Below are 22,527 nucleotides of genomic sequence, written 5' to 3'. Positions count from 1 at the left end.
CCCAATGAATCTCAACCTGGTACCCGCCTTACCAACAATTAGTTTTATATGATCATTCCACTTCAAATCGTTCCGTACGCATACTCCCAGATATTTTACAGAAGTAACTGCTACCAGTGTTTGTTCCGCTATCATATAATCATACAATAAAGGATCCTTCTTTCTATGTATTCGCAATACATTACATTTGTCTATGTTAAGGGTCAGTTGCCACTCCCTGCACGAAGTGCCTATCCGCTGCAGATCTTCCTGTATTTCGCTACAATTTTCTAATGCAGCAACTTCTCTGTATACTACAGCATCATCCGCGAAAAGCCGCATGGAACTTCCGACACTATCTACTAGGTCATTTTGAAAAACTGAATGAGCTGAATGTGACATTGCAGGGAAAGGGGTTATTTGCTCATGAAATGTGGACACATGTGAAAGCATTTAAAACAAAACTAGGTCAGTTTGCAAGGCAAGCAAATTAAGGCAAATTTTGTCATTCCCCTTTACTAGGGAAACAGAAAGTACCTGGAAGTGTTTCAGCTAAGATTAGGGATTATCTGCAGAGTTTTGAGGCTGAGTTTACTACAAGATTTCAGGATTTTAAGAAAATTGAGCCTCAATTTAATGTTTTATCGTATCTCATCACTGCGGGTATTCAAACTACACCACAGGCGCTGCAGCTTGAACTGATTGACATGCAGGCAGATCACGCAGTGAAATTAATGTTTAGTGCTGTAACTTTAGCTGACTTTTATAAATCTCTGACAACTGAAAAATTTCCATGTATCAAGAAATTTGCAGGCAAAATGTTCTCCATATTTGGAGTGACCTATATTTGTGAACAAAGTTTTTCTTGCTTGAAAATCAACAAGAGCAAATATCGAAGCTGTTTAACAGACAGTAATTTGCAGGCTGTGATGAGAATATGAGCTAGCAGTCCGACTCCTGATTTCAAAAAATTGTGCAAAATTGTGATAGGATGCATTTGTCCCATTAGACTTGTTTTAAAATTTGATGTACTTGCAGATGATATTACATTAGCAAAATAAATGAAATTGAACACAACTAGCTTATTTGAGGATGTCAGAAGGAAAGAGGTACAAGTGACTTTAGTCTTATCAAAATTATAAGAAGAATACTTATACCCCATTACATATAAATGAAAGAGTCAGAAGCAATGATTTTTATGATACCTCTTATGAAATGTAAAGCTAACTAATGAACACATTTTAATGCTTTCACTGCTACACCCGAAACTGCAACTCTGTGTGTGATATGTGATTTTTTTATATATATATATATATATATATATATATATATCGCCAGTATATATACGGCATTAGAGGTTACCGGAGGGCTGCACCTTATAAATCTTTCACTTCTGTGTCTATAATGTGGCCCCCGAGCCAAAACAATTTCCCACCCTGCACCGAAGGGTGGAAGTCCAGGAACCGGAAACAGAACAAGCAGCTGGGCTCGGCACAGGATGGCACATACCGCTATAAGGCAAGCCCGAGCGATCTAGCGACCGTGCAGCTCATAGAAACGCAGATTGATGACGTCCTGGAGTTCTTGGACGAGTCCTTCAAACCGGGCAACTGGTTGAGGAGACGAATCTGGGCGAGTTAAAGCGACAGCTGAGAGCCAAACCATTTGATTGGGCCATGGCGCAGTCAGTTCTCACAGGAAGGGTGGAAGCCTTAGAGGAGGAGTTGGCGAGGACAAAGGCGGCGCCCCGGCGCTACCCAGGACCTTTGCACAAGTTGCCGCCGCTCCGCCCTCTACAGAACGGGAGACCCAGGCCATGATAACAAAAGCCCAGACTGAGAAGGTAACGTTCTTCATGTAGTCAAAGGGCAACAAAAGTGGATCGGAAGTGAAGAAGTAGTTCACTTCCCTGGTCAAGCCGGAAGTCGAAAGTGTGAAGTTCTCACAGGTCACCACAAACAGCCCAACACTCATCGCTGATGTGGCGTCATGAGACTGATCGTCAGAAGCTACTGGCTAACACCGAACTGACAGAAGCACTAAAGTGCGAACTGCCGAAAATGCTGAATCCACAGATCATCATCTACCACATCCCTTGTGCCATGAAGAAAGAGACTGTGGTTGAGCTCACTCGAAAGCAAAACGACCTTGGAGATGTAGATGTAGATATATACTGGCGATATATAATCACATATCACACACAGAGTTGCAGTTTCGGGTGTAGCAGTGAAAGCATTAAAATGTGTTCATTAGTTAGCTTTACATTTCATAAGAGGTATCATAAAAATCATTGCTTCTGACTCTTTCATTTATATGTAATGTGGTATAAGTATTCTTCTTATAATTTTGATAAGACTAAAGTCACTTGTACCTCTTTCCTTCTGACATCCTCAGATAAGACTAAAGTCACTTGTACCTCTTTCCTTCTGACATCCTCAAATAAGATAGTTGTGTTCAATTTCATTTATTTTGCTAATGTAATATCATCTGCAAGTACATCAAATTTTAAAACAAGTCTAATGGGACAAATGCATCCTATCACAATTTTGCACAATTTTTTGAAATCAGGAGTCGGACTGCTAGCTCATATTCTCATCACAGCCTGCAAATTACTGTCTGTTAAACAGCTTCGATATTTGCTCTTGTTGATTTTCAAGCAAGAAAAACTTTGTTCACAAATATAGGTCACTCCAAATATGGAGAACATTTTGCCTGCAAATTTCTTGATACATGGAAATTTTTCAGTTGTCAGAGATTTATAAAAGTCAGCTAAAGTTACAGCACTAAACATTAATTTCACTGCGTGATCTGCCTGCATGTCAATCAGTTCAAGCTGCAGCGCCTGTGGTGTAGTTTGAATACCCGCAGTGATGAGATACGATAAAACATTAAATTGAGGCTCAATTTTCTTAAAATCCTGAAATCTTGTAGTAAACTCAGCCTCAAAACTCTGCAGATAATCCCTAATCTTAGCTGAAACACTTCCAGGTACTTTCTGTTTCCCTAGTAAAGGGGAATGACAAAATTTGCCTTAATTTGCTTGCCTTGCAAACTGACCTAGTTTTGTTTTAAATGCTTTCACATGTGTCCACATTTCATGAGCAAATAACCCCTTTCCCTGCAATGTCACATTCAGCTCATTCAGTTTTTCAAAATAACCAGCTGCAAACATCATCTCATATCTCCACTCTTCATATCCTATTTTTGCAACAAAATCATGAGATATCTCCTTAGTGTCCAGAAATAAAATAATTTCATCCTCTAATGCCCAGACTTTTTAATACTTTGCCCAAGCTCAACCACCTCACACTGTTATGGTAAATTACATCTTCATGTTCTGCCCACACCTCCTCAAGAAGAAATTTGAACTGTCTGTGATGGAGTGCCCTTGCTCTGATTCACACCACATGCTTTAAGTCTAGTGCAGTCTTGCAGAGGCTTTCCTGATGCAAAATACAATGAAAATCCAGAATACCACTAGCTGTGTCTTCGGCTTGTAACTTGTTTTTTAAAAGTTTCACCATACCTATATTTTTCCCACAGAAAGCCCTGGCCCCATCTGTTGCAGCAACAGGCGCAGTCCCGTTGGCCCATACATTTTCTCAGTGTCAAATTTTCTGCCCCTTCTAGCAAACACCTGCTCCACCAAGCTCAGTTTCCTAGGTACCAGGAGAGTCCGCCGGTCAGCACTGAGGGCTTCGCTGTCCCACCTGTAAGGCATGGGCGGGTGTGGCACGATTCCCGCCGTTGAGGTGCGGCTACTGCGAAAAAACGGCGTTCAAAACTTGATACAACTGGTCTCATAGGTACAGTACTGTACATGGGGTCTCTGGTTTGGGTTTCCTCTGGCCATAGGTGGATCATCATCAGGGATACCTGAGCTTCCGCTCATACTCCCTTTAAGTCCAACCCATGCATCCACTACCCAACTCCACCACATCGAAGGGAACCAGCTCGGAAAAACTTCTCCCTATGAGGGGGAATGGACCTTCCATTTGATGAGTGCCTTTAGCCACCCTTTTGGGTGCCCACAGGGAACCACGTGGAGGAGGAGCCACCACTGCTGATGGCGACCCTTTTCATCAGCAGTATAGCATCCACATACAGCATGATCATAATTACGGAGGTGCTCAGGGGGACAACCTGTAGCCCCCAGGCTGGCGAGGCCCACATGCTGTTGATCACCAGTTTCCCAGGATCTCGGCCAGTTCCTGTCCATATACTGGTATTATTACCCTCCGACATACCCTTCTCGCCACTGGTGTCCCAGGAGCCATGTAGAGGCACCATCGGTGGTTCTGAGAGACAGCTCGTCACGCCTCCACACTCTGCCATGATTCCTCCAAGTACGCGAGATATCAGGGCTGTTTCGGAATCATGGGTCAAAGAAAATATTGTTTTCCAGTTGGTACTGGTTCCTGTACTTGGTCGCAAGTGTTTCTGAATATTTACTATATATTTCTTTAAATTCCTTCAGTGATTATTGTTGCTGCTTCCCTGATTTCAAATGCTTCCTCAGCAAATGCCTTTATTGCTGAGAATATATCTATTGTTTGGAGCTGAGTTTCCTTTCTTTGGTAGGATGTGTGTTCCACTGCTTGTGTGAGCTAACTTCTGGGCTCAGTGTACTGCTTACAGGTGTAGAGAATGTGATTGGAATCCTCTTCGTCACCACATGTACGTCTGGCGTCATCTTCAATGCCCAGGTCGCAAATATTTTTTTTTCAGATCGTGGTCAGTCAGCATGCACGTTAGGGAGTATGGTGGAATCGTCGCCCTCCGCCAACTTGCCTGCCACATTCCCACATCTGGTATCCAGCTGTAGGTTTCCCTACCCTTCTCTGCCTGGTTCCATTATTCTGCCACTCCTCCTGCAACATGATATCTATTTGCATGCTGGTATCACGTCTAGGGCTTTGCCCAGCAGTGGCTCTTGGAGCCTGGAACCCTGCGACCGAGCCAGCCACACCATGTCGAGTATAATACGGCAAGGCTGCCTTCACTATCTCCAGATTGAGCTGCATGCATCCTGTTAATACTTGCAGGGCCTCTGCCGATAGTCCTAAAAGCTCTGATCATCTGTAACAGAAATGGCCTTTGAATTGCATCAATTATTCGTTTGACATATTGGTGCTTCATCCGATCTGCCCATGCAGCTGCACCATATCTGCAAACAGAGAGACACAAGCCCTGATAGATTAGCCTTAAAGATTTTTTCTGCAGAACCCACTCAGTTCTAGTTACCCTCAGGAGGGAACCTGAGACAGAACTTAGTCTATTCTGGATGTTCCTTATGTGAGGTGTGAACCATTGTCTTTCATCCAGAGGTACACCGAGATGTGTAAACTCCGCAGCAAACTTGATATTTCCTCCCTCGAAAGGGATTGTTGGTGGTCTGTGACTGTCAAATCTGCCATTGATGGTCATGGCAACCGTCTTTCGTTTGGATATCCCTAGCTTGTTTTCAGTGGTCCATCTACTTACATCACCCAGCGCGATTCTAGCTCTGTCTCTATCCGTTTCCTGCTCTGACCCTTAATGATGATTGTGAGGTCATCCGCATATGCCACTTTTGTCCATTGCTCGTCTTCTTTTTCAATTACAATCTCATCAAAGGCGAGATTCCACAGGAATGGACCCAAATGGAGCCTTGTGGGCAGCCTTTTGTGACCATTTTTTCTACACAGTCAGCCCTATTTTTGACCACGACCTTCCGGTTTCTAAAGTAATCCGCCATTAGGTCATACAGATTAGGCAGGTACTGGATTGCTCTCAATCGCCTCATAACACTAGGCCACCATAAGTTATCGAAGGCTCCTGCTATATCTACAAATATTGCTACCGCATAATTCTCACAGTACACACTACCCAACACTTGCCTAATAGCCATTTCTGTCGATGCACCTTTTCGAAACCCGAACTGGTTGGGGGCCTTGATGCTTGATTCGTCATAAAGTTTTTCGAGACGACTGACTACTAGCCTTTCTAGAATTTTCCCTAAGATAGATAGAAGGCATATTGGACAGTAGGATTTAGGCTCATTTCTAGGTTTGTCTATTGATTTCAGCAATATGCAGACATTTCCCTCCTTCCACGTGTCTGGGACTCTTCTTTCCTGCAGACATTTATTATATAAATCTGAGAGAAGATGGGGACTGGTGCGCCAAACTCTTCTTATAATACCATTGTCAATACCATCAGGACCTGTTGCTTTCCCTGGTTTGCAAGCCTTTATTGCTGCCCCTATTTCCTCTGGTGTGAATTCTGGGTCAAGGTCCCCGTTGTCATAGCTGTTGTCAGTTTTCACAGCTTGTTGGTCATCTGTGTCCTGTTCTGGGTTGTCATCAGGAAGTAGGCTCTGTAGTAATGACCGTACAGTCTCCTCCCATGTCATTGTAGGAGTCTGGTTATTTCTTTTTATATTACTCAGCACGTTTTCTGTTCCATATTTTGGGCGAATTATCTTTCTCACTATGGCCCAAGGATCATTCTGATCGCAGTCAGTGATCCATTTCTTCCAGATCTCCTCTTTGGCCTTAGCAATTTCCTTGTTGTAGATTTTTTTACTCTATTGTAGGTTTGTTTTGCTACTTCTAGATGGGGTTCATTATTATTATTATTATGTGCTCGTTGCAATCTTCGTCGTGTTGAAATGGTGTCACATTGCAGGTTAGCAAGTGTTGCATTCCTCCATGGCACTGGATTCTGCACCTGTGTCCTCTTTCTCATTGATCAGCTGCAGCTCTCGTGGATTGCTGCCTGTAGCCTTGTGACCATTTCATTAACTCCTACAGTTTGGCTTTGTGGCCAGTGGCCTGTGGACCTGATGAGGTGCCAGTCAAATGTGGGCCACTTTGCGAAGCTTGTCTTGTAAGTGACAAGTTCCACAGTAGCTCTCGCTCTTTGAAGTGCCATGAATTCATATGTTATTGCCCTGTGGTCACTTGGCGTCCATTCTTCATGAACCATCCACTTGCACACCGCTTTGGCAGCTGGAGGTGTGCAGAGCGTGATGTCAATATTGCCCTCACCATTTGGGCCAGAGAATGTTGTTAGCTCTGACCTCTCATTCATTATTATCAGCCCATGTTGTGAGCTGAAGTCTTCAAGCATTCTGCCTGCTGCATCCATCGTTGAGCTGTGGCAGACTGGTGAGTTGGCATTTGTGTCCATCCCCATAATAACTGATTTTCCTGGGAGTTTATCGACGATAATCTCCAGTTGATGGAGAAAAAGGTCTATGGCTGATCCATATTGGCAGTATATACTGGCTATGTAAATCTCACCAAAGGCTCCGTTTATGTTGGCAGCAGCTATGCGCATGTTGCTGAAGCTTGTCAGCTGCAAAGCTGTTACTGTTTGCGACTTAACTGCTATTGCTGCCTTGGGTGCCTCGCCTTTGGGGCTGTAGATCAGCTGGAAGTTTGGTGGGTAGCCAAATGCTTCATTATTTACACACTAGGGTTCCTGGATCAATAGCACATCTATATTTCCTTCGCTGATTCGCTGTGCCAATTGATCTGGGACGATTTTTGCTCTTTGCCCATTTATTTGAAGGATCCTTATTGCATTATTCTGTGTCTGTCCATGGTTTTCTTCCACATTGCACTGCTGCATTGTTATTACATTCCATAGTCAATTGTGTTATTTATTATGGCCTTTATTCTATTGTACTCGGGCAAGATTTTTCCATCACTGCGTGGGTATGTGCCTTCTTAGCCCACTTACAGATTGCACTTTGGGCTGGTTGGTCCTTCTTTGAGCACTCCTTAAAAGTAAGTCCAGGTGCTGCACAGTGGCCGCAAATGGGTTCTACATTCTTGCACTTTGCTGCTGTGTGCAGTGAGAGTCCGCCAGTCAGCACTGAGGGCGTCGCTGTCCCACATGTAAGGCATGGACAGGTGTGGCGAGGGGCGGCACAATTCCCGCCGTTGAGCAGCACCGTTCAAAACTTGATACAAATAGTTTCATAGGTACATTCGCTTATATCATCTGTCTATGTGACCCCGCATCATTTACTAAGCAGTGCCATCAGACAGCTGAGCTGTAAGTACAGTACTGATGTACAGCAGAATGTTTGCCTTCTACCAAAGGGCGAGTATCGACTTTACCCCAGCGTTCCCACTGCAGGAAGCAGCCTTGGATAAACTACCCCCACACTGTCACCATTGTGCGGGCGTACGGACACTCTATATCCTCAGTGGAGCACACTTAGCCACCAGGCGTCACATCTCACGTCCTGCCGTCCGGTGCCCACGGGGAACTACGTGGAGATGGTGCCGCTGTAGCGTCCGCTTGCAATGGGCATCAGCCAGCACACGTTTCCCCCGCCGTACCTTGCGGTCAGCAGGTTCCACAGCACTTGGGTCGGGCTAGCCAGGCCTTGCCCATCGTCGAGCCTTGAATTTTCCGCGTGCTTGCCCTAGAAGCCAGTCATATCTTAGTCATCGCCGACCCACGAGTCGCCGTCCAAATCATTGCTGCTGGCCTCTGGAGTCGTGTCGGGGTCATGGGGCCTTCCAGCCTCAGCTTCACTTTCCGGCACCACTGCTGCAGTGCATTGAGCGCTGCATTGCAGTTTACTTCCAGCATTACCCAACAGTCACCTTCTATCACTAGAAGGATGTCATTGGTTTATGCCACCATGCATCGCACTTGTTGCAGTTCTCAAAGTTCCTCCAGCACTGGTTCAAGGCCTACATCCCAGAATATGGGACCGCAGACCAAACCCTGTGGACATCCCTTAGTGATAGACTTCTCGACCACCTGCCCCCGGCACCGCAGGGCTGCCCGCCGATCACGGCAGTAATCAAGCAGGCACCGGTACAGGGCCCAAGGCATTCCAACTTCCTTGGGCTGTCGATCAGCGCCGGCCACCATAGGGTGTTGAAAGCCCCAATGATGTCAACCATTATCCCTGCAACGTACTTGCCTGTTAATGTGTCCAACAACATCATCTTGTTTATAGTGTCGACCGTACACAGGCCGCTCCTGAATCCATACTGGTCGGGACTTTGTCCCTTAAGCTCCTGGTGTGCTCCATCCGGAGGCATAGGAGCTTCTCCTGGAGCTTGGCCATGGAGTTCATGAGAGAGATGGGTCGGTATGACTTTGGCAGTTCCGGATCCTTGTCCTGTTCCTTTCGCAGAATGACTGCTTTGGCCAGCTTCCACGACACTGGTAATCGTCCCTGACGTAAACACTCATTGCAGAGTTTTGTCGGGCAGGTGCAGATCTCCACGCACAAAGCTTGGAGAGCCTCAGCAGCGACTCCATCATGGCCTGTCGCCTTTTTACGCTGTAATTCAAGAAGTGCAACAGTAACATTCACATTCACTGAAGGGAGCAACCGGTGGCTCGTCAGCATACACCTCGTTGAGTTGCTGCCTAAGATTCCCATGTTCCTCATCCTCATCTTCTTCGCTACTATCATTGGGCAATAAGGTGTTTATGAGGAGTTGGGCTGACTCTTGCCAGTCCCAGGTGTGGCTGCCATCGATCTTCCTTAGGGTCGACAGGACCGTCTGTGACCGAACCTTCAACGCTGCAGTCTTGCACGGCGTGCCGCTGTGGTCAGCCGGCAGACTGTCGCGAATGAAAGTCTGCCAACTCGCAGTTCGTACTGTGTGCAGTGTCCGCTTAAACACCGCCTTGGCCCACCTGTACCGCGCGAGCATGGCTTCACACATGTGATCACCAATGCTGCGCTGATAGTGCCGCCCTGCCCTTCTGCATTTGCCTCGGAGACGCTGCAGCTCAGGGTTCCAAGGCCCCCTTGGAGTTTTCCCTGTATGGGCCAAAGGGACCTGTATGGGCCAACGGGAATGCGCCCGTTGCTGCTGTCTGTATGTCTCCCGTCAGATCCTCTGCAGCTTTGTCTACATCCACAACTCGATCCATTGGCCAATCCGGTACCAGTAGATTTCCTCTTAGTCGATCCCAATCTACCTTGCGCCAGTTGTATTTGACGATGACGTTCACTCAGGGAGCCTCCTCAAGACCATCATAGCTACAGGGAATATGATCAGATTGTGGTCACTTAGTGTCATTCCCCACCATACCTTCCAATTCTCCACACGGAGAAGTGTGTGTGCACTCTTGAGTGTCACATCAATGTTCGAGGTTGCCTCTGGGCGACCTTCATAAATTGGTGGGAAGATTGGTCGGTTCAACACTCCAAGTCCGAACTCGTGAATTGCTGCATCAAGTCTCTCAGTTCGCCTGGCAGTGCGTGGTGTGCCGAGAGGCTCGATGTCACTGTGCCATAGGGGTGACATGTCGTTTGCGTCCATTGTGCTAATGAGCAAGCCTTTTTTGGTAGAAACCAACCGCCTCTTTTAACTGATCAGTATACGGTCTCTCTCGGTACCTGTACTGGTAGTACATGTTCAGCTGAAGGAAGCTGAAATTGTCAGTGTTTATCTCAGCTAACACCATGCATTTGTTGCTTAGGTGTGCCACTTTGACTGCTCTGAAAGATCGAGTTAGCACAACGGTTGCTGCCATAGGGTTCTTTCCCTCAGCCAATATCTGAGCTGTAGTAGGCATATATAGGATCTTTCCATCTCTAGAGTAGGGCTCTTGCAGACATAGAATGTCTTGAGACTCCTCCTCCGCTCGGCGTCGTACCTCGTGCATCACTGCTTGCATTCTCATGCAGTTCAGCTGTCCTATTTTAACCGATGTGAACATTATGAGTTTTCATGGTCCGTTGGGGAACAGGTGAGGCAGCAGCCGGTAAGGGGCCGATGACGAGAGGTCTTGTCTCCCATAGTCTGTCCTCTGGATTTTGCGCTTAGTGAGAATCTAATAGTACTCACACTCTTTGCCTGGCATTACACATGTTCGGTTTCACTTTTTGTACAGGATGCAGACCGCTCAGTCCCCTGCCTTTCTGCAATCTTTCCTCATGTGGCCGGTTTCGCCACAGTGCCCGCACATTACTATACTCGGGTCCTGCTTGCAGAACCTCACTGAGTGATTCACATCCTGGCATCATGTGCAGACAACCAAGTCCAGGTAGTCATCGACTGGCATGGACTCGTAACCCATATACAGTCGTTTCTGCCTTAGGATAGTGACTCTGAGTCTGGGGCTTACTTCTGCCATGAGATGCGATGCCTGCCCCTTGGTCCAGTCCAGAACTTTGGCTTAAACTCTTGGCGGAATTGTTCTTCCGAAAGTCCTCCAAGGTCGTTTTGCTTTCGAGTGAGCTCAACCACAGTCTCTTTCTTCATGGCACAAGGGATGTGGTAGATGATGATCTGTGGATTCAGCATTTTCGGCAGTTCACACTTTAGTGCTTCTGTCAGTTCGGTGTTAGCCAGTAGCTTCTGACGATCAGCCTCAAGACGCCACATCAGCGATGAGTGTCGGGCTGTTTGTGGTGACCCGTGAGAACTTCACACCTTCGACTTCTGGCATCACCAGGAAGCGAACTTCTTCTTCACTTCCGATCCACTTTTGTTGCCCTTTGACTTTATGAAGAATGTTCTCTTCTCAGTCTGGGCTTTTGTTATCATGGCCTGGGTCTTCCGTTCTGGAGAGGATGGGGCAGCGGCAACTTGTGCAAAGGTCTTGGGTGGCGCCGGGGATGCAACCTTCGTCCTCGCCAACTCCTGCTCTACAGCTTTCACCTTTCCTGTGAGGGCCGACTGCGCCATGGTGCCAGCTGTTGCTTGAAGTCGCCCAGTTTCGTCTCCTCAGCCAGTTGCCCCGGTTTGAAGGGCTCGTCCAAGAACTCCAGGACATCCTCGAGTTGCATTGCTATCAGCTTTATGGTCGCTCGGACTTGCCTTACAGTGCGACGTGCCATCCTCAACTGGGCCGCTGGGTTGTTGCACGGCTACCTGCGCAGAGTCCAGCTGCTTGTTCAGTTTTTGCCTCTTCGGTCAGTTCCGGGACTTGGGCCCTTCGGTGCCCAACATCGACGTAGAGACAGGGCTACTACAGGCGCTACCTTCGCTGGTTCCTGCGCACCATTGACCACTTGCGGCGGTTGCGACTTAGGCTGTGTGTCCGCCGTCTCTTCCGCCGGGCGAGGCTGGGTGGACATGCCAGGGCCGACTGGGCCGCCGGGTTGTTGCCCAGCTACCTGCGCCAGCTTTGGCTTGCCTGCAGTCTTTCCCGTCGGTGGTGCCGTCGGCCGCAAGGCCTTCGCCTTTGAGTCAGACTTCCTGATTGCGCCGTCACTGACTGGGCCACTGGGCTTGCGCCCAGCTACCTTCACCGGCTTCGACTTCTCCCACCTTGGGCGCTGCTCTTGGTGTGGGTTGACGGCATTAGCTCGGTGGTAGCATCCGCACTCCGTGATCTCTGTTTTACCAGTTTCCGCAGGTGTTTCTTCTGCCTCCTTGCTGCTGCCTTGTATTCTTTTTCACTGTCTCTTTCACTCATGTCAACGAGCTTCCGTGTCAGAGTCTCGCTCGCGGCAGTCTTGGCGCTCCATGCACGAGGTGTGGTATGTGCCTTCTTAGCCCGAATACAGTTTGCACATTGGGTTGGTTGGTCCTTCTTTGAACACACCTTAAAAGTATGTCCAGGTGCTGCACAGTGGCCGCAAATGGTTTCTACATTACTTTCTATTATATTCACGATAATCCTTGTTGGTAGTGTCTGCCTCTCAATTGACACAGCTTGCTCGTACTCTGGGCAATCAAAGATTACGTGTTGAGGTGTCACCATTGGAGCACCACATTCACACTCTGCCATTGGTCTTTTACCAATCCGGTTGAGGTAATCCGGATATGGCCCATGGCCTGTAAGTAAGTGTATTACTCCTTGTGATGGTATAAAGTGGTGTAGCTGTAGTCTCTGCATAATGTTAGGAAGGAATCTGTGTACCCTTCTCCCTGTATCAGAGTTGACCCGTTTTTGTTGCCATAGCTGCACAACTCTTTGTTTAATTTCCTTAAATGTTCCCAAAGGTGTGCCTATTGTATCCTGTATTCTCCCATACTCCCGCTTGTGTAGCCAATATGTTGTAGCATGTTGTCTTATGACCAGATCTATGCGGCAAAGTCCCATAACAACACATAGTGCGTCTGCTTGGGTTGTGCTGAAACCCCCAACACATCTTAGCAGTATATTACTCTGAATTCTTCTTACAGCCATGGAAGGCCTCACCGGAGTGAGCCTATGCACCCATACACTGGAGCCCTACCCCCCCCCCCCCCCCACCCCCACCCCCCCGATTGGCGCCAAAAGTGAGTTGTGATACATTTTTATAGCTCTTTGTGGTAAATGAAACTGGCGTAGTCCTATTGAAAACAGTTTGTTGAAGAGTGAGTGTTTTTGCAGCTACTTGCTCAAGGTGGTGCATGAAGGTCCAGTGTTCATCAATGAAGACACCCAAATACCTTGCAGATCTTTTCCTTCTGACGATAGCGCCATTTATGCGAACTATCAGATGACGATGAAGTTTCCCCTTTAGAAGTAGATAAACAGATTTTGCTGGCGCTGTTGATAATTTTGTAATTTTGCACCAAGTTTCTATTATTGTTACCGTGGCTTGAGCCTGTCTCACCATTTCCACCCTGCTATTGCCCTGAACCAGGTAGACCAGGTCATCAGCATAGGCAACCGCACCCAGCACTGCGGCGTCCTGCTGCAAGGTATTCAGCAGCAGTTCCGTGTTTATGTCCCAGAATATGGGACTACAAACTGATCCTTGTGGGCATCCTTTTGTTACTCTTTTAGACACCACATTACCAGGAGCAGTTATCCTCGCAAATCTTTCCCTGCAATAGGCCTCCAAACACCCAAATAGCAGCCCAGGGCACTCCAACACCCTCAGTCTGGAGAAGACTGTGGGCCACCACAGGTTGTCGAAGGCCCCAGAGATATCCACCATGACCCTCATAACATATCTTGCCATGGCTGAACAGACAATCCACTGTACAGTGTTGATTGCATCTTGTGTGGACTTCCCCACTCTAAAGCCCAACTGACATTCATTCATGCCCCGTAATATGTGGTGGCTGGACAGTCTGGCACACAACAGCTTCTCAAAGGCCTTCCCCAGAACGTCCAACAGACAAGTTGGCCTGTAGGATTTCAGTAGTCAAGGATCTTTGTCTTCTCCTTTTTTGATTATTATAACTTCTGCTACTTTCCACAGCGACGGGTAGTGACCTGTCTCCAGGCAGCGGTTGTAAATTTGTGTTAGACATGGGGTGATCTTCGGCGGTAAGTACTGCAATATTTCTGCTGGTAGTCCATCCTGGGCAGGGGCCTACGCCGGAGACAGCTTCTTCAAGGTTTGAATAACCTCTTCCTCATAGAATGGGTAGGTATGTATTTGTCTGACGTATTCTTGTTCCAGACTACTACTTATTGCTGTCTGGTCATGGCTGTCATTTCCCTCGTCGTCGTCTGGAAGGAGCACGTTGAGCAGCAGGTTGGCGGTGGATAACCAATCCACGGTGTACTCTTCATCTCTTGTCTTCAGGGTTGACAGTGTCATGGGAGAGTGGATCTTCTGCCTAACGATTTTCTAAGGCTCACCCCGGGGATCCAGGTTCAGTTTGTCCCTGACGAATTTCTCTCAGGACTCTCTCCTTACTTTATCTATCTTCTTTTTGTCTTGATCTGTTACCTTCTGTATATTACTATATGGTATTGCCTTTCATTCTGAGAGAAAGACCTCTGATAATTCTGTCTGGCTCTCCGCACAGACTGCCAAAGCTCCGTTAGTTCCGGGATCCATGGAATTGTTGCCCAGCGGATGACCCTTGCCACCCAGGTCACAGCCGCATTCACAGCAGTTTTGATGGAGGAGACAAGCTGCTCTACCTTCTCATCTATGTCCACTTCATCTGGCCCCACCTCTGGAGGATTACACTCCGTTGCTAAGCTCTCCCAGTTCGTCTCTTCAAAGTTGTAGCGTTTTTCCCACTCCCCCAGCTCAGCAAGATGGTTTGACACAATTTCGAACTTGGTTGTATTGTGATCACTTGTTGTTAAATTTGGGAGTTTTTGTGTTAGCAGAAGAGCCAACACCGTTTCACGAGTGGAGGCCGAAATGCACGCGTTTTAGCTCACGCAGGCTGGCGTGAGGAGGGAAGAACTATACTGACATGAGGTCTGGAACATGACAAGGAATGAGAATTCAGAAACAGAAAGCGGGCATAATTAGTTTGATACTTAACTTTAATCAATTAATAATGAACGTTGCTCTTGACGGTACATGATTCACAATATTATCTGTTCAGAATACATTCCCTAAGTAATTATAGTAACTGAATATGGTACCACCTTGCTAGGTCGTAGCAAATGACATAGCTGAGGGCTATGCTAAACTGTCGTCTCTGCTAGCGATGGTTCACTGTCTACATACGTTCTCACTTGCAAAGTCGGCTGTACAACTGGGGCGAGTGCTAGGGAGTCTCTCTAGACTACACCTGCCATGTGGCAATCACTGATAGTGGCGACATGCGGGTCCGACGTATACTAACGAACCGCGGCCGATTTAAAAGGCTGCAACCTTGTAAGTGTGGTGTCTGGCGGTGACACCACAGGAGTATTTTCCAATCTCGTATTAGGGGCAGGGCTGTCTTAGATGCCAGGGTCACATATATACTAGATGTGGTTCCAGCTCGATTACAGTACGTGGGAACAAGACCTGGCTGATTTAGAACATTCAACTGCATATGCATTATGAAATCTTCAAGCTCTGCTCCCCTGTCGTCGTGTATCCAGCTGAACCAGACAGGTGACTTTGCATTAGCATCCATAGTGTAGACTATTTTTGATCCTTGCAAACATTGAGTAATCCATCGTAATTGGTCTAAATAGATATTAATATGATGCCTGAATTGACAGTCCACATTGACAAGATACAAACTAGTACCATCTATGTTTAATTCGACTACAAGAACATGTTCATTGCAGAATTGTAGTAGTATTGTTGTTTTGATTTTTCTGTTTAGAATGACTATTGCTGACATCGGGTTGTCCCTGTGTGATATTATCTATGCAGTGACTGGAAAACCAGGGATTCACCCAGCAGTGGAGTTTGGTTCCTGTATAGATATTATGTCATCATTTCTTCTTCTGCTAACTTCTTTACCTCTTGTATGACCAATAAACTTCTCATAACGTTTATTTGAAATATTTTATAATTGCCCACACATTTTCACCATGTCTACGTAAATTTAGTCAATATCAAATTTCCTGCCTGTACGCACATAGACCTACTGTACTAGTCATGTCAGTTGCAAGGTATCCGTTGGAATATTTGCTGAGGCTAACTGAATGATCTTACTAGGTGACTTTTGTTTTGGTTTATTTATCGGCGTAGTCTGATCTTTGAATTAGGCATTCCAGGTACATTTTGTATGTCGGACATAACTTGGGTCAGCCACAATTCCTGCCACGCTTTCTGCAAGGAACACATACTGGATCCCTGCCCTTAGAAGGGCAATCCCTTTTTGCATGTCCTGACCTGCCACAGTGAGCACAGCAAGACTCGCTTTCAGTACAGTATTTTGCGACGTGGTTTAGGTCCAGACATTTCCCACATCGGGGAACTACCAAGTTGTCTTTAATGGCTACAGATGTATATTCAATGAATAACGTACCCGTCTTTGTAAGTTAGTGCCACAATTTGGGAGCGGTTTCGACCACGTGATAGAATGTTGTTTTCTCTCTCGGTCCAGTTTTGAAATGTAATTTAAATTGATTCGCAAATTCTTCTTTAGTTGTGCCTCGAAGTTCTATGTATAGATAGCATCCAGGAGCTCTTCCTGCTCCAAGTATACCGGCACATCATACATTATCATTAGGGGGCGTCTTTTCTTGGGTGGTTCGCAGTTTAGCTTTTGTCTTAATTCCTTATTTTCCATTATTTTGTTACAATCCTCTTGTGAGGCCACCTCTACAATTAGAACGTTTTTGGCCTGCCGGACTGCATTAATTTTAGCTTTTTCCTTTTTAGGATTTACGCATTTTTGGAATTTGTCTTTTACTGATTTTATGTCCTCACTTGTTTTGGACTTTATAAATAAAGTAAGTACTGTCTTTTGTGTGCCTTGCTGTATTTTCTCTTTTGTTGTTTGTGCTGGTATGTTATTTGTTGCTGCAAATACAGCTTATGATCTTTGACTTGGCTGTTTTCGTAGTCGGTCGTTTTCTTTTACGAGCTCCTCAATCCGGATACGAGTCATTACCCAGTTTGCCACAAATTACTTTTCTCACTTGAGACATACTTATTTGTCCTTGCTTGACACTTGTGTCAAACAGATTATTGAATTGAGTGTGGATACTCGCAGCATCCATCACCCTCGAAGGAGGAGTCACCAACTTCTCAAGTGCTGATTCACTCTCTGTCTGATGCCATCGTAGGAGTTTAGAGAGTGAAGAATTGGGGCCCATCTGTTTCTCCAGACCAACACCTCTGGCATGGGGGGGAGGGAGTAGCTATGTGCAGCTAGCCCACCAGTCCTGCCCCTTGACCAAGGTCTTTAAGAGCTGCTGGGTTTAGCACGCCGTTTCCAGTGCACCAGTCCCCTTCCACGACGACATCACTGGAGATTTCACCTGTCCCTCCCTGGCAAATGCCCACCACATTCCGGGGAGGCGGATTCACATCTCGGCATTCGCCCCCAACTAGGCCCAGTTTCCACTCTGAGGCCAAGGACGCAGTCCTACCCAGGTGCTGGGTCGGTCCCCCAGACATTCGGGGGTCTCGCCCCATCTAACCTACCGAAGGACATGTCACCACACCCTGGCTTGGCAGAACGTGTCCAGGATTTCTTGTCAACGGCGATGAGCCTTTGCCAGCTCAGGCCGTGATCCCTCCCAGCGAATGTGGCCTTGGGAAGAACAGGGCACTGATGCTGTGTCCTGTGCGTAGGGACAGATGTGTGTCGCCCGACGCAGCTCCGTCTGCGCCACGCACCCTTAGCTTTCGCTTGGGTTGGCGACATTTAATGTCCTGCCGTGATGGGAGTTTTACGTCCTGCTGTGACACAACGACAACCCTCATGTATCACACAGCCCGGAGATGATGAAATTAATGACGTTATGATTTGCGATGTTATGGCCCGGGTCTTATGGTGTGGAGTTTGACATCATCGAGAGGGTCTGGCACTCAAACCCGAGTTACGTTCCCGGGAGGGTCTCCACACGTACTGGGGATCATGACCGACCATGTCTCACTCACTGCTTTTGGTAATTCACGGTGGGCCAGTGCGGACCAGTGAGGGTTGCACCCAGTTAAGGGCTAGTCTTTTAACGTCATGCATGGATGGCCCATCCTGTCATAGCATCACCTCATCCAAGGGGGTTACTGAGACAAGGGGCCACGACAAGGCCACAGGATTGGACATTACGGTCCCCACCCCACTCAGGTTCCTCTGAGCCCTGACGTGTACGAAGGTTTCAGGGAATCAGAGGGTCTCCTGGCGGTTTTAACCCAGTTATGGAAGGCAACACATGGGAACCCAGTTATGGAAGGTAACACATGGGAACCCCATGAGTGCATTAATAATAGTGAACTAAACATAAAATCTACAAAAATAAGTCAGTTCTGTACCGAGCACATAACAGTTGTCCAACTTAATTTGCTGTCCTGCAGTCTGTACATTGTAAATGTTTACTGTCAATACAGGCATGACATCTTGATCAGTTGCATTACATATTAAGGGTTTTAGCCGGGCTGGCTATAACTGTAGCTATGGATGCTCATGCAAAATCCCACTCTGGCATAGTGATGTACAGAACGGTAGGGGTGCAGAGCTTGTTAATTTGATTATGGAAGTGCACATGCATGTGCTAAACTTGCCAGGACACCCCCCCTCCCCAAACTATTCAGGGAGGGCGGGTGCAATGTCGAATATTGATGTGACACTTGCAAGCGAGAGGGCAGCACCCCACGCCCATAACTGGTAAGTAAGAGAACATGTAACTGTCAGTGATCACAACTGCATAATATTTGAAATAGCGACAACCTTGGCAGATGTGCCAGGTGAGTGGGTGGAGCAGTTTAATTATGCTCGGACAGACTGGGTCCGACTCGTGCAGGTGTTCAGTCCTCCAGAGTTTGGAGAGGACATAGGAAACATTGATGAGGCTGTGGAGGACTCGGCCCACACAGGAGTTCGGTTCTTGTATTATTAAGACATGTCTTCATTATTCTTCTGCGAGTTTCCTTAGGTGATGTGCAACCATCTGGCTGCATACGGCATTGACTTGTACCATTGTAAAGATCGCCATAATCAGCTCTTTTTATGAGTCTATCTAAAAACGTTCTGTGGGTTGGACAATCTTAAGGTCCACCACATTTGCGGCCTTTTTTCCTACATGGCACACATACGGCCGCTTTGTCCTTATTAGGACAATCTTTCCTTGTATGTCCAGATAGACCAGAATGGGCGCATATTATATTGGGTTCTGCACAATACTTACAAGGGGAGGCCGCCAATTGTGAAATTCAGATTCGATTCATACTGCGCATAATAAAAGCTCATGGCCAGAGGTGTAATGTGGCATAATAAAAAGGTCATGGCCAGAGGTGTAATGTGGCAAAGCACCAAGATGCACTTCTCAGCCGTTGTCGAGAAAATCGACAGTTAAAAGAAACCGTTGCCGTGAAATACTCTCTACGATTAATAGTTTTCTACAGCGTCGTGGCGCAGCGGTAAGCGCTCGGGTTTGTAATCCGAAGGTCGCCGGATCGAATCTCGCACCATGCACTTTTTTTTTTAGTATTTGGTTTTTGTAATTCATATATATATATATATATACACTCCTGGAAATTGAAATAAGAACACCGTGAATTCATTGTCCCAGGTAGGGGAAACTTTATTGACCCATTCCTGGGGTCAGATACATCACATGATCACACTGACAGAACCACAGGCACATAGACACAGGCAACAGAGCATGCGCAATGTCGGCACTAGTACAGTGTATATCCACCTTTCGCAGCAATGCAGGCTGCTATTCTCCCATGGAGACGATCGTAGAGATGCTGGATGTAGTCCTGTGGAACGGCTTGCCATGCCATTTCCACCTGGCGTCTCAGTTGGACCAGCGTTCGTGCTGGACGTGCAGACCGCGTGAGACGACGCTTCATCCAGTCCCAAACATGCTCAATGGGGGACAGATCCGGAGATCTTGCTGGCCAGGGTAGTTGACATACACCTTCTAGAGCACGTTGGGTGGCACGGGATACATGCGGACGAGCATTGTGTTGTTGGAACAGCAAGTTCCCTTGCCGGTCTAGGAATGGTAGAACGATGGGTTCGATGACGGTTTGGATGTACCGTGCACTATTCAGTGTCCCCTCGACGATCACCAGTGGTGTACGGCCAGTGTAGGAGATCGCTCCCCACACCATGATGCCAGGTGTTGGCCCTGTGTGCCTCGGTCGTATGCAGTCCTGATTGTGGCGCTCACCTGCACGGCGCCAAACACGCATACGACCATCATTGGCACCAAGGCAGAAGCGACTCTCATCGCTGAAGACGACACGTCTCCATTCGTCCCTCCATTCACGCCTGTCGCGACACCACTGGAGGCGGGCTGCACGATGTTGGGGCGTGAGCGGAAGACGGCCTAACGGTGTGCGGGACCGTAGCCCAGCTTCATGGAGACGGTTGCAAATGGTCCTCGCCGATACCCCAGGAGCAACAATGTCCCTAATTTGCTGGGAAGTGGCGGTGCGGTCCCCTACGGCACTGCGTAGGATCCTACGGTCTTGGCGTGCATCCGTGCGTCGCTGCGGTCCGGTCCCAGGTCGACGGGCACGTGCACCTTCCGCCAACCACTGGCGACAACATCGATGTATTGTGGAGACCTCACGCCCCACGTGTTGAGTAATTCGGCGGTACGTCCACCCGGCCTCCCGCATGCCCACTATACGCCCTCGCTCAAAGTCCGCAAACTGCACATACTGTTCACGTCCACGCTGTCGCGGCATGCTACCAGTGTTAAAGACTGCGATGGAGCTCCGTATGCCACGGCAAACTGGCTGACACTGACGGCGGCGGTGCACAAATGCTGTGCAGCTAGCGCCATTAGACGGCCAATACCTCGGTTCCTGGTGTGTCCGCTGTGCCGTGCGTGTGATCATTGCTTGTACAGCCCTCTCGCAGTGTCCGGAGCAAGTATGGTGGGTCTGACACACCGGTGTCAATGTGTTCTTTTTTCCATTTCCAAAACTTTATACAAATAGTCTCATAGATACAATTCTTTTCTTTTTTTTACAATTTATTTGTAACATACATTACCCACTGCCTAGTTTACAAAAGTGGGTACTAAGTACTAAACAATTCTACATGTTACATTAAGCAGTATTTCTACTCTACAAAACTGTTATTTATTACATTTGTTATTACAACATCGGCCTCTTAGCCGCTCCAGATGTCCGGGAGCGTTGCCCGTCCCTAACCGCGAAGAGGTGGGCCGTCTACTATCTAGAGAACTACTGCCGTGTTTTGGTATTTTGTCTTCCCTCCACCACCCTTTATTTACACATTTATTACTACTACATACAATGACTACAACATACATGCACTTCTGCACCAACTACATATACATAAAACTTTAATACATGAAAAGACTGCAAATTGCATGCGCTTCTGCGCTAATTATATACACACAGTAATTATTAACATTATAAGATCAAAAGGTGATTAATAATTGTTTTAGTTTATACAGGTAGCGAATGTCCGGTCAAGTTGTCAAGTTTTGTATAGGAATTTTAGGTTTGGACTCGAAAGAAGGCAAATACTGCCTTGTGGAAACACTCCTGGGCATCCCACGCATCTATGTCGCCATAGACCGGGGAGCCCCACCATCTCTTCCTACTTGCCCTCATTTCTGTCCATGAACACTTTTGTTGGTTTAGTGATGGAGGCGGACGGGTGTCCCTCGCTAATGGAATTCCAGTAGGCAAGGGAAAACCGCCATTCCATCCCCCACCAGGATATAATTTGAGTTTATTTTGAATGTGTTACCGCTCAGTACTCCTCACTCCTGTTGAGTACGGCTGTTCTCTGGAGATTTATTCAAAGATTAGTTTAGCAAATGCGGACACCAAGTCAACCAGACTTTGCAAAACTTTATATGCTTCAGGGTTTCTTAGTATGTATGCAACATCCTGATTTGGTAGTTTCTGCCTAAATTCGGAGGCAACCGGTTCGAAGTCTGGGCATTCAAAAACCACGTGTTCAGACGTCCCAATAGGGGCACCACAAACACACTCAGGTGTTGGTTGGCTACCTATCCTGTGCAAGTATGTTGGATAGGGGCCATGTCCTGTCATGAAGTGAACTATACCTTGTGAAGGTATGAAGTGCTTAATCTTTAACCTCTCCTGAACGTTTGGAAGGAAGTCGTAGACTCGCATCCTGTCTCTGATGTGTCCCATTGTTGTTGCCATAATGTAATTGTGTTTCGCTTGATTCCTTTTATATTGTTTAGATGTTTGTGGTGTCACCGCCAGACACCACACTTCCTAGGTGGTAGCCTTTAAATCGGCCGCGGTCCGTTAGTGTACGTCGGACCCGCGTGTCGCCACTATCAGTGATTGCAGACCGAGCG

The sequence above is a fragment of the Schistocerca piceifrons genome, chromosome 9, assembly GCF_021461385.2.
Source record: "Schistocerca piceifrons isolate TAMUIC-IGC-003096 chromosome 9, iqSchPice1.1, whole genome shotgun sequence".
NCBI classification, from domain to species: domain Eukaryota; kingdom Metazoa; phylum Arthropoda; class Insecta; order Orthoptera; family Acrididae; genus Schistocerca; species Schistocerca piceifrons.
Note: the sequence above shows the minus strand (reverse complement) of the source record.